We start from the raw sequence: 19452 nt of genomic DNA, 5'->3' as shown, positions 1-19452 counted from the left end.
AAGATTATTGCAAGAATTAAATAAACTAATGTATGTCACATACCCTACGCTTTGTAGGATCTCAACAAACTGTATCTCACCATCACCATCACCATCACTCTCACCCTCACCCTCACCCTCACCCTCATCCTCACCCTCACCATCACCATCACCATCACCATCATCATCACCACTGTGGCAAGAACAAAGGAGTCAAAACTGCGCAGTGGTTTTCCATCAGGGTGTCCTTCCAGGCATCACCGCCAGGTGGCAGCTGTTGTCAGGCTGGGTATTAACCTCCCCTTGTTGGTACCAGATAAAGATGTGTGTCTAGTAATAGCTAAGGATTATTTTGGGCAGGCTGAGCATATGAAAAAAATGTAATATCACAATATCTACCTACATTGGGATTAAGCTATTACTTCATTGTCCTTCCGTGAGCTGTGTCTGTTCCTCTGTGGCTCCTGCCTCCTGCAGAGGACAGCCTTCCCCACATCCTTCTGGCTTGACTGGCTCCTGCCAGCCCCTTTATGTGCAGTTCTCAAAGCTTCCTCAAGCCTCTCTGCCTTTGCTTGAGCTTCCTCCGCTTTTGTTCCATTTATGTCACGTGTCACCTTCCTCTAGAAGCTTACGCTGCTCCTGCTGCTCCCATTCTACTCATGTCAAGTCTGACATCATTCTAGAAGCCTTTCTTGACCTCCCCACCCAGACCCCAGGTAGCAAAGGCTCCATCATCCAGGCTTTCCCCAGTCACAGCCCTTGACTCCACCCAGTGTAATCTCTGATCTGTGGTCACAGGACCTGGGACTCAGTAGGACATGTGGGCAGATAATCATTCTGTAAATGTTTATCGAGCTCCGTCTCTATGGCAGGCATTAGGTGCTAGGGACCTGCTGGAGAACTTTCTTTTGATAAACAAACCAGAATCTTGAAATATAGAGCCTCTGCTGGAAGGATCCTCAGACCTTGAGCAATCAGAAGAAGCTTGTACCTCTTTTCAGTTCTTAATAGAGTTGCCAGGTAAAATACAGGATGCCCATTTAAACTCAAATTTCAGAAAAACGACAGATTACTTTCTAATACATCTGGCTCAATATTAAGATGTATTAAATAATAATGTAGATAATAAATCAAATAATAGCTCCTAAATGTTGCAAATGACATGCAAATACTAAAAATTATTTGTTGTTTTTCTGAAATTCAGACTTCAGCAGGCATGGTGGGGTTTTGCTCTTTTGGTATTCGGTTTGGTTTCTAACAAATCTGGTGAAACACCTTGTTTGTGGGGAAGCAGTACAACATTGGGATGTGGCTACATTTCCACAAAAAGCCCGTGTGGCACAAGCCTGGAACCTAAGGTATTTTGAAGTTTAATGGACTATTATGTTTTTAGCCAGAAAGCCCTCTTTCCAGATGATTGTATGTTTTCTGACCCTGAGGGATCTCTCCTTAGAATTTACACACCCACTCCAGAAACATTTAAGACCAAAAGCTTTGGTCTTTTTTTTTTTTAAGATTTTATTTTTTTAATAATGAGAGACACACAGACACAGGCAGAGGGAGAAGCAGGCTCCACACAGGGAGCCCCCCATGGGACTTCATCCCAGGTCCCCAGGATTACGCCCTGGGCTGAAGGTGGCGTTAAGCCGCTGAGCCACCCGGGCTGCCCAAAAGCTTTGGTCTTAAAGCAGTCATGACAGGGCGTGAGGGCCGGATGGGGCTTGGAAGAGAGGGTTCTTTCTTTGTTACGCTTAGGTTTAAATTCCACTCAGTCTTGGTCTTTGGTGATGGGGGCCAGTACATTACCTCTCCTCTGGCCTTGAAGGCTGCATCCCAGGCACACTGCCCACTGCCCTGATTCACGGACACATTGAGCCAGTCAGAGGCTCCTCAGAGAATGCACACAAATGTCCCGGGCAGGGGGACTGGCTGCTGACTCTGGACACTCCCTCGGGGCACTGCAGGGGAAACAGTGCTGCACCCGGATCCGAGTTCTGACTCTGCCACCTGCCAATTGGAAGACACTCGTTCTAGTCATGCGCTGGAACACCTGGGTGGCTCAATGGTTGGGTATCTGCTTTTGGCTCAGGGCGTGATCCTGGGGTCCTGGGATGGAGTCCTGCATCAGGCTCCCTGAAGGGAACTTGCTTCTCCCTCTGCCTGTGTCTCTGCCCCTCTCTCTGTGTCTCTTGTGAATAAATAAATAAAATCCTAAAAAAAATACTAAAATTAAATTAAAAAAATAAAGTCACACACTAATCTATTAATGGGCTATTAGACTCCATGCTAGGGACAAGGGTATGAATAAATGCTAATGAGACATTTCTCTTAGCCGTAAGTCCCAGAAGTGAACTAACATCGAGCAGTTCACTTTACCTCGTTGAGCCTGTTTCTAATCTGTAAATATTTAATCTGTAAAATGGGGCACATAATAGGGACTTACAACCTATCACCTAAAACCCCTGTGCCAAATGTCCTCTTCCATTCAGAAGTGGGATTTATTTCCCTTCCCCTTGAGTCTGAGCTGGGCTGTGACTGCTTTGACCAACAGAACGTGGCAAATGTGACAATGCCTTTGTGTGGACTTCCAGCTCTGCCTTGTTCTCGTGGCGCATGAGTCACCATGTGAAAGTTTGGCTTCCCTACTGGGAGACCACCTGGAAAGACCCTGAAACCATAGGGCAAGGAAAAGGACCTCAACTGAGCCCAGCCATCCAGACGCCCTCGCCCAGGTGCCAGACATAGGCATGAAGCTACTCTCCAGCCCCGCTCAGCCACCAACTAGAGGCCACCATGTGACCACTGTTGATACCATGTGAAGCAGAAGACTCACCCAGCTGAGCCTTGCCCCAATTCCTCCCCCAAATACCATGAGACATAACAAACCGGTGGTTGTTTTAAGTCAATGAGTTTTGAGGTCATTTGTTGCACAGCAGTAGAAAGCTGGAGCTGCTGGCAGCTCAAGCTGCCACCTATATCCTGGAGCCTGGTTCCAGGAAGGAACAGTAGGGCAGGAGAAAGGAGAAGAACAGTAGAAAGAGCCAGGGAAGATTATGAAAGTAAAAAAAGAATATGCCCTTTAGCCCAGAAATGTCATTTCTAGGAATCCATCTTCCTGAAATATTTGCACGTGTGCTTGCTAGGATTCTACGGGATGGTTCCCTGCAATGGTATTTGCGGTCAGGAGCACCGGGAGGCAACCTGGGTGTTGTCCACCAATGGGAGGACTAAATAAATTAGGACACATCTAAACCATGGGACAGTAAGGAAGTATTTTATTTTATTTATTTATTTGGGAGAAAGAGAAAGGGAGAGAGAGAGAGAGAGAGAGATAACAAGTAGGGGGAGGAGCAGAGGGAAAGGGACAAGCAGACTCCCCCTGAGAGTGGAGCCGGACACAGGACTCAATTCCATGACCCAAGACCACAACACTGAGTCGAAATCAAGAGTCAGATGCCCAACCGACTGAGCCACCCAGGTGCCCGTGTAAGGAGGTATTTTCAAAGAATGGCGTAGATCTGTGTGTACTGATAAGGAAAGGCCAGCTGAGTCATGAGACATAGATCAACAAATTGTTGAGGGGAACAAGGCAGGTTACAGAATGGTGTAACATTATAAAATATATTTCTGTGTATATATACAGATGTAGTTACTCTGTATATCTATACCTACACCTGTACCCAGCTCCAGTTGCAGTCCCATCATCTAGGAGGACACTGTAGTAGACACTTGTTGCTTCTGCTCGTTCAGAGACATTCATTCTGGCGTCTTCTGGAAACAGCACCCAGATTCCCTTTTGAGAACTGCTTCTTCCCCACATTCTGTCCTGATGGTGTGGGTTTGACTCTATTCCTCCCACGGTTGCCAGAGCTGGAGCATGGATATCAGGCCTGGACAAGCAGGAACCAGCTTTTCTTGGCCACGGCGATGGTTCCGGACAACCAAGCTTGTCCGATCATAAGTCAGGCCTGGAGCAGGTACTACAAAGTTGTCCATCTTCCCTGGGGAAGTCTGATTCTGGGGTGTAGAGCCTCAGTGATTGAAGAGAAACCACTAGAGATGTCTCTTCAGACCGTGGTGTCCTCCTGAGGCTGCAGCTCGGCTTCTGACCCTGGAGCCCTGGGGTCCCCAAATTGAGCAAACTGACACCATTCCAATGAACACCATCCCTGCCCGCCCTCGCCAGGGCTGGTACCTTGAAATCAAAACACCTTCATGGATCCAGAGGCTCGTAGTATTTTCATCGTGGTCACCTCTGAGGAGTGAGAATTAAGAGGCTCTTCCGTTATCTCTCCATACTATTCATAAGTTTTGATTAGCATATACTACTTTCATAATTCAAAAGTACGTTGTGAAGACATTGGTCTGGGGATGTCTTTTTCAGCTCACTCCCTCTCAGTTCCCATCTTCCCGGCTTCCTTTAAACAGGTCTCCCTGGTTGCAAGTTATGTAAAGCAAATCAAGATGGACTATAAATTTTTAATAACGGCTTTATTGAGATATAATTCACATACCATAAAATTTGTCCTTTTAAAGGGCACAATTCAGTGGTTTTAGTACAGCCACGGAGCTGTGCAACCAGCACCCATTCTAACTTCAGAACATTCTCCTCGTCTCAGAAAGCTCAGGGCCCATCAGCAGTCTCTCTCTACACCTGATCTGTTCCCTGTCTCTGTACAATCCGCCTCCTCTGGCTGTTCCACATACACTCATTGAATGACATGACATGATCTTCTGAGCCTGGCTTCTTCCACTTAGCATCATGTTTTTCAGGTTCATCTGTGTTGGAGCAGATGCCAGTCAGTGCTTCATTCCTTCTTTTGTTTTTGTGTAGTTTTTAAAACTTTTTATTTTTTTTTATGATGTGTACATTTACGATGGTAAAATGTGCACAGGACTTACCATTTTAACCATTTTTGAATGTGCAGGCCAGTGGCATTAAGCACATTTACACCGTTGTGCAACCATCACCACCACCCACCTCCAGGATGTTTTCATCATCCTATATTGAAATTCTCTTCCTCTTAAAGGATAGCTCCCACTCCTCCCCCAGCCCCTGGTGAGCACAGTTCTAGTTTCTGATCTACGCACTTGGCTATTCCATGGACCCCATATAAGTGGCATCATACAATAAATATTGTTATATGTTCCATACAAGTCGAATTATATATATTATAATATTATGTATATATGTGTGTACTTTTGTGTCTGGCTTAATTCACTTAACATAATGTCTTCCAGGTTCATCCATTTCATCCATGTTGCAGCTTTATCAGGATCTTGTTGCTTTTTTTTCTTAAGAGAGGGACCACAGAGTGCACAGGAGCAGGGTGGGGGCAGGGCAGAGGGTGAAGGAGAGAGAGAATCTCAAGCAGGCTCCATGCCCAGCACCAAACCCTACGCAGGGCTTGATCTCACGACCCTGAGATCATGACTTGAGCTGAAACCAAGAGTTAGACACTTGACCAACTGAGCCATCCAGGCACCCCAGGATTTCATTGCTTTTTAAGGCAAAATACTATTCCATCATAAAGGTAGACCATATTTTATTTATTCATTCATCAGTTGATGGACAGTTCAGTTGTTTCCATCTTTTGGCTGCTGAGGATAATGGTGTCGTGCATATTGACGTACAAGTTTTTGTGTGCACATATGTTTTTGTTTCTCTTGGGTTTACATCTAGAATTGCTGAGTCATATGGGAAACCACCCATTTGAGTTTTTGAACAACTGCCAAACTGCTTGCTAAACCAGCCATATCATTTTACATTCCCACCAATAACATAAGAGGGTTCCAATTTCTCATCTTCACCAATGCTTGTTATTGTTCATCTTTTTTAATGAAGTATTATCTCCTCGTGGTCTTGATTTGCATTTCCCTAATGTGTAGTGACACTCTGCATCTTTCCATGTGCATGTTGGCCATTTTCTGGTATACCATTTCAATTTCTTTGTCAGGATTTTTTGGGGGGTATATTTTTCAAGATTTGGGGTGAGAGTTGCTCTGAGGATTGTAATTAACATCCTAACTTAAAACAATCTAGCTCAGATTAGTATTAACTGAATTTTAATAGTATACAAAACTGCTCTGGCGTGACTCTGTTCTTTCTCCTCCTTTGAGCTAAAATGGTCATACGAACTACATCTTTATGCATTATAAGTCTGTCAGCACAGTTTTCTAGATATTGCTTTATGCAGTTATCTTTTAAATCAGACAGGAGAAGAAAAGAGTGTAACAAAAAAACACATATAAACTGTCTCTTCTATTTACCTTTCCTGGTGCACTCCTTACTCAAATCTGCTCTTGGGCACCTCTAGTGAAATTTTCATTTCAGTTATTATACTTTTCAACTCCATAATTTCTATTTAGTTCTTTTAAAAATATAATTTCTTTTTAAAAATTTATTTATAATTGCTATACCAAACATGGGGCTCAAACTCATGACTCTGAGATCAAGAGTCACCTGCTGCTCTGACTGAGCCAGCCAGGCACCTCTTATAAATATAGTTTCTATCTCTTCAGTGGATACTGTGAGATAGCATCCTCATAGTTCCCTTTAATCTTTAGGCATGGTTTTCCTTAGAGCTTTGAGCATATTTATAATAGCTGATTTAAAACTGACAGTAACTCCAACATCCAGGATTCCCCAGGGAAAGTTTCTATTTCCTGCCTTTTTTCCTAGTAGGGGTGAGACTTTCCTGTTGGTTGGTTGATTGGTTGGTTTGCAAGTCTCATAACTGTTTTGTTGGGGCACCTGGCTGGCTCAGGCTGAGAAGCATGCGACTCTTGATCTCGGGGTAATGAGTTCGAGCCCCATATTTGTTGTTGCTGGATTGTTGCATTTGCTGTTGTTTGTTTAGTGACCCTCCTGGCCTAATTCTGTCTATATTCTGTGTTATGTGCAGCCACTGAAGTGTCTGCTAGCTAGTTAGCCTAGTAGCTACAAGGGGTCAGCTAAAGATTAGAGATTTCCCTAAATGCTTTAAAACAAGTCTTCTATCCTTTGCTGAGGGCTCTCTGCTGTGTCTGTTGGGTGTGCCTTCAATGCTCCAGCAGGTAGTTTACAACTGCCTTAGTATCTACTTGCTGGTTGGTCGGCCAGAGAGGGCCTTGGTGGGGAGGGGAGGTGCTTGAAGGCAGGACCCCTGTCACATTATCTCTGTATTGGTAAGGGCTAGGATAGCGGCTGGTACGGAGTAAGTAATCATTGCATGTCTGAATGAATGATGGTCCCATATTTGAATTGTGGTTTGCAATTTACAAACTGTTTTCTCATGATCAGATTCCATATGGTGGATTTAATTCGGCAATATTTCCTGCTCATTAACAACATGACGATCAGTGCGTCAAGTGTCAAGGGTGGAAATATAAAGAAGACAAAACCTTGCTTTGGAAGATATTTTCAGGCTAGCGCAAGACACCAGATACACGTACATATACAAAACAAATAGTAATGTGGAGTATAGATTCCATGGGAGTGGCCACATCTCTGTCTTGTACTATTCTATAATTGCAGAGCATGCAACAGCATCTGCTACTTAGATATTTGTGGCACATTAAACGATGCCACAATTTCTTGTATATTCCTTCTACTGAGGGGTGGGGTGGGGTCTATGTTCCTCTTCCTTGGGTTGGGTGGGCTTTGTGACCACTTTGACCAGTGGAAGACAGCAGAAGTTGTACTGTGCTCATTTCTGCACCCAAATCTTAAGAGACCATCTGTTTCCATGTTGTGTTTCTTGGAACACACACTCTTGAAACTCAGCTTTTCTGTTAGAAGGAAACTCAAGTAGCCCTATGGAGATGCCCACACATAGAAGAACTAGTAGGTGCCCCAGGCAACAGCCTATACAAACTTATTAGCCATGTGACTAAGACATCTTGGAAATGGATCTTCCAGCCCCAGCTGAGTCACCCTGTGGGCTGAGAGCAGACATGGGCTGTCCTACTTAGCCCTGACTAAACTCAAGTCTCAAAGAGTTCAAGGCACTGGGATTTGGGGATGGAATGTTGTACAGAACTAGACACAACAGTGTTCAATAAGTAGTTGTTGGCTGCCTGATTGTTGACAATCTGTGATTGTCAAGAGGGGTAATGCACGTCATCACATTTAATCTTTTCAACAATGCTGTTGATGAAGCAACCTTCCCAAGATTATACAGCAGGTAAATGGTAGTACTGGGAATAGACCTCTAAATGTTTCTGATGTCAACACTAGATTTCCACATTTGCACTACACCATGCTACTTCTCTCTAGAGAACTGGAATGAGGTTCGCTAGCCACCAAGGGGGAATTAGATCTGTAGGGGTTGGACTGATCAAGAAAGGCTTTATGGAGATGGAGCTTGAGCTAATTCTTGAAGAATGAGGAGGAATTATCCAGGTAAGAAAGAAAATCAATGGTGTTCCAGGGAAGGATAACAATATGAGAATGGTTCTCGTGCAGCTGAGCCCTCATGGCTTGTGTCCCATGGATTATTTGGGGTTGTCTAACTTGAAGTTTGGAAATGTGAAACAACCATTTTATAATCTTTATGGATACTAGGGGTCAGGAACTTGGACAGGGCACAGCTGGGACTGCTTGCTTCTGTCCTACCGTGTTTGGGACCTCAGCTGGGAAGATTCAAAAGCTGGGAGTGACTTGGCTGGTAAGGTCTGGAATCATCTAGATATGGCTTCACTCACGTGTGGGGCAGCTGATGCCGCCTGGCAGCTGGGATGTCAGCTGAGCTGCACACGGCCTCTCCATGTGGACAAATTTGTCTTCCTCAGAGCATAATGGCTGGGTTTCAAGTGTGAATGTCCCCAAAAGAGCAAGGTAGAAGTGAAAGGCATTTTAACAACTCAGCCTCAGAAGCCAGAAGGTGGTGGAGTTGATCTTAAAACATTCAGCAATAGTTTGAAAAATCTTTCTTGGGGGTTGGATCAATGTAGTAGACTGTGCACATGTTTTTACTGCTACTTTCATCATCAATCCCTAGCAATGACAGAAAAGAAATATTTAAGAAGAGTAGACTCATAACAGAACTCGAAAACTGAGTGGAGGCAGCCCCGGTGGCCCAGCTATTTCGTGCCGCCTTTGGCCCAGAGTGTGATCCTGGAGACCCGGGATCCAGTGCCACATCAGGCTCCCTGCATGGAGCCTGCTTCTCTCCCTGTGTCTCTGCCTCTCTCTCTGTGTCATGAATAAATAAATAAAATCTTAAAAAATAAAAAGAAAAGAAAAAGAAAACTGAGTGGACCACCTACTGATGTTGAAGAATCTCAGAAGGACAGAGAATATATAGAATTGATTTGGGCGGAGGGGTGGGGAACCACAGCCCAAAACATGTGCCGAAGAGGAAGGCTGTAAGTCGTGGGAGTTCAAGTCATGGACAATGGATTTGAGGAGCAGGATGAGGTCTTGAGGTCATCATCAGGGTGGTTGTTTGAAAACAGACATCTAGAATGGCAGACAGTGGACCCTGTCCTTTGCCCAGCAGCAGGCAGCAAAGGCACTAGGCCCCAGGCCAGAGCAATGTGTCCAGGACTTGGGTGGGAAAGCAAGAGACAGGGAAGAGCCCCAGATAGCAGTAGAAGTTAGGAACAATCTGAGGCCCCCTACTCCCAAAAGATAGCTTCTAGAACAGACCCCATACTTTTTCTCTTCCTCACCATTAGCCCCAGTCATGCAACAAATTTTCCTGAAATCAGTAAAAGTAAAATCATTAAAGGGAAGCACCAGGCTCTGCAGAAGAGGAACCAGCATTCAAGGAAACAGCAAGAAGTTTAATAGAAGTTGTTAAATGTCCTCGGAGGAAAATGAGATGAATAATGCACCCATGAAACAAGACGTAGTCGATGCCCTGTCCATGTCCCTTCATCTTTCTATTTTTGGTTCACCATACCTACATTTATTTGCCTGAGAATTTTTTCCTCTCTTAGCCTCCATAGATATCTTTGTGTGGCATGCTTGAAGTGCTGAGGAATTAACACCTGCTCTACTAGAAGCAGCCCTCAACCAATGACCAATGGGTGTCAGTATAAATACGCCAGCTCCTTCACCCCTTGGGTGGAGTAGCTCTGAGATGCATGTTCACATGGCCTTCCAGAGCTCACTGGCACACCCCTCATTGGCTGCTTTCCCTTCCCCATCACACCTTCCCACTCCCCTTCAGGTAGTTTCTGATATCATCCCCCAAATAAGCCACTTTTCCTCAAATCCCTTTTTTTAAGGGTTTTTCTTATTGGAGAACCCAAACTAAGCCTGAGAAACAGGCAGTTATGAAAAAGGGATGGGGAGAGGGACTGGAGAACATAATGAGCATAGAAGGGTAAAGAACTAGGACGGTATGGGAATTATGAAAAAAGTTGTCACATGGACAATAGATCCAGAGACTCCCATACCTGACTTAAAGAACATAAATAATCCAAGAAATAATAAGAGGAAAAACTCCTCAGGCTGGAAAAAACTCATAAATCTTCAGATTGGATGGTCCATGAGTGAACAGCAACTCATGCTGATGAAATCTGCAAACACCAAGGGAAAGTTCTAAAAGTTTTTAGAGGTAAAAAGCAGATTACCTACAAAGAAACAAATTTGGGGGTCCCTGGGTGGTTGAGCATCCAACTTGTGATTCCAGCTCAGGTCACAATCTCAGGGTCATGAGATCGAGTCCCGCATTGTGTTCTATGCTGGGCATGGAGCATGCTTAAGATTCTCTCCCTCTCCTTCTGCCCCTCCACTTTTCTCTCTCTCTCTCTCTCAAAAAAAAAAAAAAGAAAGAAAGAAAGAAAGAAGGAAAAGAAAGAAAAGAAAGGAAAGGAGAAGAGGAGAGGGGAGAAGACTGAAAGAGAGAAGAGAAGAGAAGAAAAGAGAAAGAAGAGAAAAGAAAGTTTCAATAGGGCCATAAATCCCATCAGCCACAGGAGGGCTGAAGGACCATGGGACTATCCCTTCTCAGTTCTGTGGGAAAGTATTTGGAACTTAGAATCCTGCGCCTAGCTAAAAATCACTTATGTGAAAGGGGAAAATAAAGACATTTATAAACATGCCAGAGCCCAGAACCAGAGTCACTTTCAATCAACAGGAAAATGAAGCCAAGAGCAAGGTTTGTAGTGCAGAAAGCAGGGGGCCGAGCTCTGACCCTTCTCGGGAACTCTCTCCCCTCGGACCTCCATGCGCTGCAGCTGGAGCCCAGGGACCTTGCCCACCTCTGACTTCTCCCTCTGATGACTGCCCGGATGCCGCCGCCTTGACCTTTAAGGGCGCACGGCCCGGGGGAGTGCCCCAAGCCGCAGCAAACCATTCTGCTGTGGCACTGCAACCTCGCACCAGCTCCTGCCTAGATTCGGAACCCTGCGTAGCCAGGGCCATATCGTCTACGTAACGGGTCAGTATTGGCTGATCTTTACCAGCTCTGTCTCTCTCCTTTCACACATGATAGGGTCTCCGCTGCTGCCAGCCTCCCCTTCCCCATCTGAGCTGCTCGAAACACCTGCTCCAAACTCAGTCTGCTGGAGTTTCTCCTCTCAGTCTCCCCTCGATCTGCCTTTCAGCCTCCTTCCCCTCCCCCACCCCCTTTCCCCCCAGCTTCTGCACTTGCCTGGGTGTTCTGGACTCAGTCTCCTGATCGGTATAATCAGAGCCAAGGAGGTGGAGGGCTTATCAAGACCCCGCCATGTGCCAGGCAGCGGTGGAAACCCTTCGTGTGGATCAATGAACTCCCTTCTCGTAGCTTGTCCTCTGGAATGAGAGCTATTATTCATCCCATTCTTTCAGATGGGGAAAGCAAGGCACAGAGAGGGGAGTAGTTTGCTTGGAGGCTCACAGCAGCTGATAGCTAGAGCTAGGCTTCTACCTTGGCGGTCTTGCTCTTAACCGTAATGAATTTCTGGGGCACTGCTCTGAACCTTTGCCAACTGGTAAATGCCCAGAGATTGAAATATTTGTGGGATGTACTCAGGATGGGAGAGAACAACAGAGCAGAACTACAGGATTAGGATTGGAGTTAATGGAGGGCACCTGGGTGGCTCAGCAGTTGAGCATCTGGCTTCAGCTCAGGTCATGATCCCAGGGTCCTGGGATCGAGTCCCACATTGGGCTCCCCGCAGGGAGCCCGCTTCTCTCTCTATGTCTCTGCCTCTCTCTGTGTGTCTCTCATGAATAAATAAAATCTTAAAAAAACAAAGGATTGGAGTTAATGGGAGATAGCAAGTGGAAATGAGTTTGGAAGGCAGGGCACGCACAGAGGGGTCATATGTGACGTGAGACATGTAGGTAGTTGTAGAGTTTGCAAAGGCTATCTGGGTGGGCCTTTCATACTCCAGCAGATCCAGGTAGCAATATTCGGAGTTGGGTTCAAGAGGATCATCACTTTTGACCTTTTACAGATGATGAGTCTGATGCTTAGAGAGGTTAAGTGACTTGCTCAAGGTCACACAGCCAAGTAATGGCAGAGCAGAGGCACTTGAACAGTAGAGCCACCTGACTCCAGGCACAAATAACTAGAGCGTGAGGTCCTGATGGTTGGTACAAAATGCCAGTCAGTGCTTCAGCCATATTTGTTAACTGATTCTCTGCAGTTATAAAACATGTTGTTTCTATTAATATATCTACTGTTTGTCCTCTGGACAAAGACAAGTAATATTCTTGGTTTGGGTTTCACAAGGGAAGGATTTCCTCCTCCACCCATTCAAGTCCAAAAATTGCTGCCCCTGCAGCTGCCCAGCCCTCTCCAAACAATCCAAGTTTGGAACGGAGACCAGGCAGGAGGGGAGGAGCAGAGGGAAGGGAACAGGAAACCAGGAGAACTTTTATTTTCCATGATGTAGGAGTGACCTCCACTCATTTTCATCAGAAAATTTTAAGATGCTTTACATCTTTTTTCCCCCCCCCCCCAGTTACCTGGCTGTTAGGGTAGATGGGAGGGGAGGAGGGAGGCAGGATGGTAGAGATTAAGGCAAGGGCCCACCTCGCCTCTAAACACTGCAGAACACTTGTGTTTTCACAGAGATGTTGCTGGAAACAAACAGGGACCTGCGGCCCTCTGGAGCCAGCCCCTAGAGCATACCTCGGTCTTCTTCCCCTCCTGGCTGTGGGGCAAGGACCCTGTGAAGGATGGCCTTGGGGACCTAGAAGCTTCCCTGCCCCAGTCCCTTCTGATCACACTGGAATGTCCCTTCAGCTAGCTTCCCTGCCACCCCGTGTCCCCCCGTCCTTGCCTGGCCCTGGGGAGGCCAAGGTGAATGCCACCTGGTCTCTGTTCTTGAGGATCTCGCCACTGACGAGGGAGCCACACGTACGTGTCATGCCTCTAATCCAGAGCATGCGTGAAGCAGGGGCTCCTGGGGCTCTGTGGGGGACAAGAAGCTAGGACCGTACTACAGGACAAAGACTGGTGCTGTTGACCAGCGCCGGAACCACGGCTCCACAGCTTCCTCTCTCTGTGACCCTGGCAGGACTTCTCTAGGTTTCGGATCCCCCTGCTGTGAAATGGGGACACGGTACCACTCACCTCGCAGGGCTGTTGAGAGAAGTAGCATTATGGGGACAGTGCAGCCCTCAGCTCTCAGAGCAGAAAGTGGGATCTTAGGAGGAGGCCCCTGGAAAGGCGGCGGTGGAGGGAGGGGGGCTGAGGTCCCTAGCAGGAGGGGGGCTGGAAGCCAACAGAAGCGCCCCCCTCCCCGGTGCCTGAGAGTCCGAGCAAAGGTTCAGCAGGGAGGAGAGGTAGGACAGGCCCAGAGGGAAGGGGATTGGGGCCAGGGCCCATATGTGTTGGAGAGCCTGTGAACCTGTCTCTGGATGCAGACTGGACCCACCCGGGCCCAGGCAGGTAGCTTCCTGCCAGGTTGGGAAATTATTTTGCCCTGGGATTTTACTGCCTGGGGGGGTGTTTTTAGGGTCCAGTTCCGTTACCAATATTCCTGCAACAGATGTGGAGGAGGCAGACACGGATTGCACGGCCTCCAGTCGGGAGCAGGGAGGGGACAGGGGAGGGACAGAGTCAGCTGCCAGCTCTGGAACCATCCCTGGGGTCCTCTTGTGCGGCCATTGCCTCTCCTCTCCCTGGGCATGCCACTGAGGACAACGTTGGGGTCCGTAAGAGGTGCCCACGTGAGAAGGCCTGCACCCTGAATCCTAGAGCGCCGGGGCTGGGACAGCACCCTGCTCAGCCCACCCACTGTACAAGGAAGGAAGGACCACCTGAGGTCACATGCTCCACCTCGCTGGCAGGTGTCATTGTGTTCTGCTGTGGATAGAGAGAGCCAGCCACCTGCTGCCGCCCCCCAGCAGGTTGGCTGTGATCGGACACCTCACCTTTCAGGAGTTTGCTACACTAACAACAATGCTGAGCCACACAATGGGGAATATTATCTTCCACCATTTTCCTGATGAAGGAATCAAAGTTCAGAGGGGCTGGATGACCTCTCCAAGGTCACAGCGTGAGGACCCAGATTGTTTTGCTGCAGGGACTGTGTCCATCCCACTAGCTCAGGAAGTCCCCAGAGCAGTGCCACCGTGCTCCAACCTTAGAATTTTGCTGCCTTTGAAAGCAGCTCAAATCCCAGCAGGCATCCGAGAATGTCGCTTCAGTATGGCAGGTGCAGGCGTCTGTGCCTTCCCTTGGATTTCTGCTACCTCTTTTATGTCCCGGCAGTGCCCAGGTGGATCGATGTAGGTTAAAACGTTGGATTTATGTAACATCTTGTAATGCAGGGAACAAACTCAGGCTCATGGTTGCAGATCTGGGTTTGAGTCCTGTCTTTGCCTCCTGGTACCGAATAATCTTGCTTAGGTCAATCACGAAATGTGGAGGGTTTTTGGACCAAGTAATAAAAGTCCATGTCACAAAAGTCAGAAGTGTATAAACTGAAAAACAAACTTCTCTCTCAGCCTACTCCTAGCTCCTTGGCATCTCGTCCCAGAGGCAATCACTTATTTCCCTGCATCTTGCAAAGATGCTCAATGAACGTGCAGGCATTTTGTGCTCAATTGTAAGATGAAGGCTACAGCTACTTTAAGGAGCGAAGTCTCAGTGAGCGCTCAGGTTTCATGCCAGATAGGAAGCCAAAAAGATTGTGCCGCCTTCGATCTGCCTTCTGTGGTCCTCCTGGCCTTCTGCTTCCTGAGAGCAAAGGTGTGGTGGACCTGGAGGAAGCAGGGAGAGTCAAAGGGTCAAAATGCCTGTGCTTTATCCTCAAATGGATCAGCAAAAATATTAATGGTAATAATGCAACTAGTAATGAGGAGCGACAAAATGTTAACCAATGATGATTCTCAGGTAATGGCGCACATGAATTTACAGCACACTTCTTTCAACTTTTCTGCAAGCTTGAACAGTTTTTCCAAATGGAAACTTAGGGGGAAAAACAAGAGATGACTTAGGAAACCAGGAAATCTAAGTCCGGGCAGCAAAGAGCAGGAGTGGGATAAAGGCCTGAGTGGTTGGCAGCTGCTCAGGGCGGGCGTGACATGCCGGGAAGGCGGTGGGGTGTGGGCCAGCTAGGAGGCCAGCCAGCCGGTGCCGAAACTCTGCAGTGAATCCATCTCTTGGTCCTGAACCGCAGCCGGGAGGGAGGCAGAGCAGGGTCATGTCATGGTTTTAATGCGTATTTCCCACTTTCTAATGGTGTTTATTGGCCATTGTCTCGGAATTCCTGTTCATACCTTATGTCTGTCTTTCCATTAGGTTGTTTTTTCCTTAATGGTTTGAATAATCCCCCCTACAGTCTCGATGATAATCCTATGTAACATGTGTGTTGAAAATATCTTCATCTAGGTTGTAGAGGTTTTTTTGTTTTGTTTTGTTTTGTTTTTTCACTCCTTTAGTGGTACCTTTGAAGAATTTTTTTTTTGAAAGATTTTTATTTCTATATTTGAAAGAGAGCATGAGCAGGGTGGGGAGGGACAGAGGGAGATGGAGAAGGAGACTCTCCGCTGAGCAGGGGCCCTGATGTGGGGCTTCACCTCAGGACCCTGGGGTCATGACTAGAGCCGAAGACAGACGCTTAACCGACTGAGCCACCTAGGTGCTCCTTGAGGAATTTTAATATAGTGAAATTTATGAATCTTCTTTCTTGAACGGTTTGTGTCTTTTATTTTTTAAGAAATCCTTCCCTGGAGCACCTCAGTGACTCAACTGGTTAAGCACCCAACTCTTGATTTTGGCTCAGGTCATGACCTCAAGGTTGTAAGATGGAGCCATATGTTGGGCTCTGTGCTCAGAGGGGAGTCAGCTTGAGATTGTCTCTATTCCTTTCCCTCTGCCTCTCCTCACACTCTCACACATACACATTCTCTCTTTCAGATAAATCAACAAAAAGAAGGAAAGAGGGGATCCCTGGGTGGCTCAGCGGTTTGGCGCTGCCTTTGGTCCAGGGTGTGGTCCTTGGATCTGGGATCGAGTCCCGTGCTGGGCTCCCAGCATGGAGCCTGCTTCTCCCTCTGCCTGTGTCTCTGGCTCCTCTCTCTCTCTCTCTCTCTCTCTGAATATCATGAATAAATAAAATAAAAATCTTAAAAAAAAAAGAAGGAAAGAAAGAAATCTTTCCCTACCCCAAGGTCATAGAGATACTATCCTTTTTTTTTATCTTAAAAGTCTTGATGTTTTGCCATTCATATTTACATCTGGAATTGATTTTATTATGGTGTGAGGTAGGGATCCGTTCTCACTTTTTTTTTTTTTTTTTTTTCCGTTCTCACTTTAAAAAATTTTTTTATTTCTTAATTTGAGAGAGAGAGAGAGAGAGAGAGAGAGCTGGTGTGCATGGTGGGGGGAGGAGGGCAGAGGGAGAAAGAGACAGACCCTGTGTGACCCTGAGATCATGACCTGAGCCAAAATTAAGAGTCAGATTCCCAGCCAACTGAGCCACCCAGGTGCCCCTTTTGTTCTCATTGTTTTTTCCTTTGTCTCCTCACCCTTGTTTGCAGACCTGCTGGAAAATAGACTCATGCTGGAGACACCAACCCAGGGCAGCTTCCAGCACAGGGCTCCAGCAATGAGGAGAGGGAAAACTCATAAGTGGTCCTGGTGCAAAGTCTAATGTTGACACCTTCTGACCACACACAATAGCCAGAGGCAGTCTTTAGATGAAGGTACAGGGAGGGAGGAAGACTTTAGTAAAGAATGAAAGACCCACGCAGGAGGGGTTGTGGTGTCAGTAACTAGGGTGATCCTGTAGTGGCCCTAGACACTCAAGGCAGTTGAGGAATTAAACTTCTCTCCAGAGGGAGCCAGGAGTCAGAGGGGACAACACTGGTCTGAGCAGAGACCCCAGCCCTCTCTTGGCTGTTCCTCCTCCAGCTGAGCACTGCCTGGACTTATAGGCTCTCAGCCTCAACAAAGCACCCGCCCCCTCCCACTGACCCCCCTTGCCCTGGGCCTGAGCTCCCCTAGGCTGCAGAGTGGAGCATAGAGAAGTGCCTGATGAGGAGTCAGAGACACACAAGTGGGAGGGGCTCTATCACTTCCTGCAGAAGCAAGCCCAGACAGCTCATTGCATGTGGCACAAGAACCACACTGCCTGCATGAGCATTAGTGCTCATGGTTGGTAGGATGACCTGGGGACCAACAGTACCCCTGGGCCATCCTGCAAAGGGGATTCCTTTTTTTTTGCAAAGGGGATTCTAATCACAATCTACCCAAGCAGGTTATTGTGAGGCCTGAGGATAATGACGCAAACAGTTGGTGCTCAGTACACAACGGAAATTCATCATTTGCATGCAGCTACAGAGCTGATAATCAAGCCCATGACAATTTATCTCCTGTGGCTCCATCCATTTCCGCGATGCTGAGCCACTCTTGTGTGTTGTGACCATCTATCTTGGGGTCTGCTTAGATACATCATGGCCCATCCATAGGTTGGAACAGCACGTAGTCATTCAAAGGAAGAGGATCCATGTGAACCAACTGATTAAAAAATATGGTCCAGGGCAGCCCCAGTGGCTCAGTGGTTTGGCGCCGCCTTCAGCCCAGGGCCTGATCCTGGAGACCCAGGATCGAGTCCCATGTCGGGCTCCCTGCGTGGAGCCTGCTTCTCCCTCTGCCTGTGTCTCTGCCTCTCTCTGCGTGTCTCTCATGAATAAATAAATAAAGTTTAAAAAAAATATATGGTCCAGATATGCTGCTAATTGGAAAAGGCGAGATCAGGAACTGTGTAAAGGAGGATGCTAACATGTCATACTTGAAAGCACATTGCTCAGCACATGTACACGTGTGCTGGTGTATGCGCGGGTGGCCTCCAGGAGCACACGTTCCTTTTGGGGAAAGGGCCCAGCAGAGCCGGCCTTTACTTTTCTTTTCTCCTCTTTCTGCACGATTGACATTCCCTATCAACATGGATGCGGGGCGAGTGATTCTGCAGTGGCCTTGGGTCTCAGTGCTTTTCATGGATGGGCTCCACATCATCGCCTCACCACAAGCAAGCTCTATTGCTGTCCCCACTTGACAGGTAAATGAAGCAAGGCGCAGAGAGATTGAATAACCTGCTGAAGGACACACAGCAAATCAGGAGTGGAGCTGGGATTCAAATCCAGACAGTGAAGTTCCAGGGTCTCCACTTGCTAAGTGACATTATTTCTTAATGTATTCTTTATCTGTTTGAAAAAGTCACACCATATTTCTGTTTGGAGAGAAAGAGAGAGAGAGAATCTTGAGCAGGCTACACACCCAGTGCAGAACCCAACAGGGAGCTCAGTCTCATGCCCCTGAGATCATGACCAAGCCAAAATCAAGAGTCAGACATTTAACCACCTGTGCCACTCAGGCGCCCCTCAGGCCATTTTAAAATTCTATATGCATGTGTGTGTATTTTTTAAATAGAAACAACAAATGCTCTATGATGAATTGTTTCATAATCTGTATTTTTTAAAATTCCAGTCACTATACAGCACTATATTATTTTCAGGTGTACAATGTGGTATGTACTCTATCATTCTTCATGTCTGTTCTTTTCAGGCCTGACCACAGCCTGATGGGAGGCACAGGAGAGGGAAGGACATGACTTTGGGAGTCAGATGATATCCATCCTCATCTCTGCTCTGCGTGAATTGTGGCAGGATCCTGGCCAGGCCCCTTCCCCTGCCTGACCTCAGCCTCCATCTGTAGAGCGAGGATGACCCTGAAGCCAGTGACCTCCACAGGCCCTCCTGCTCAAGGATTCTCTGGCTTTCTCTGGTCTATTTTTGCCTGACACCTCTCCCAGGGGCCTGTGGGCCTGAGCTAGTTTCCCTGGCTGGCCCCGATCCAGGCAGCTCAGGTGGAGAGCGCCAAGCTAATGAGGCCAAGGTCATGGGCCAGTTAGCGGCTCTTGGAGAAAACCGTGGCTCTGCAGCCAGAACACAGCTCCCCCATCAGTCACTGGGCTGGGGAGGTGGGGGGGATGATGAGAGCAAAGCTGGATCCTGCAAGTCCTCACTTCCAGTAGGAGCCACTGGGAGCCCAGGTCCCATTGCCCTTTGTGACTGCACTCAGCATGCTTGTCTCCCAATCA

General features: G+C 47.2%; 1 long non-coding RNA gene across 1 annotated transcript; it reads left to right on the top strand.

Annotated features, from left to right (window-relative positions):
- Nucleotides 1-11199: 11199 nt before the first annotated feature.
- LOC140595940 (uncharacterized) lies at nucleotides 11200-18067 on the top strand. Its single transcript, XR_011997934.1, has 2 exons — nucleotides 11200-11351; nucleotides 12972-18067. It is a non-coding gene; the product is annotated as an uncharacterized lncRNA (long non-coding RNA).
- The last annotated feature ends 1385 nt before the right edge of the window (nucleotides 18068-19452 follow it).

The sequence above is a fragment of the Vulpes vulpes genome, chromosome 16 (assembly GCF_048418805.1).
Source record: "Vulpes vulpes isolate BD-2025 chromosome 16, VulVul3, whole genome shotgun sequence".
Classification (NCBI taxonomy): Eukaryota; Metazoa; Chordata; class Mammalia; order Carnivora; family Canidae; genus Vulpes; species Vulpes vulpes.
The sequence above is the reverse complement of the archived record's forward strand: the minus strand, read 5'-3'. Positions and strand labels throughout refer to the sequence as shown.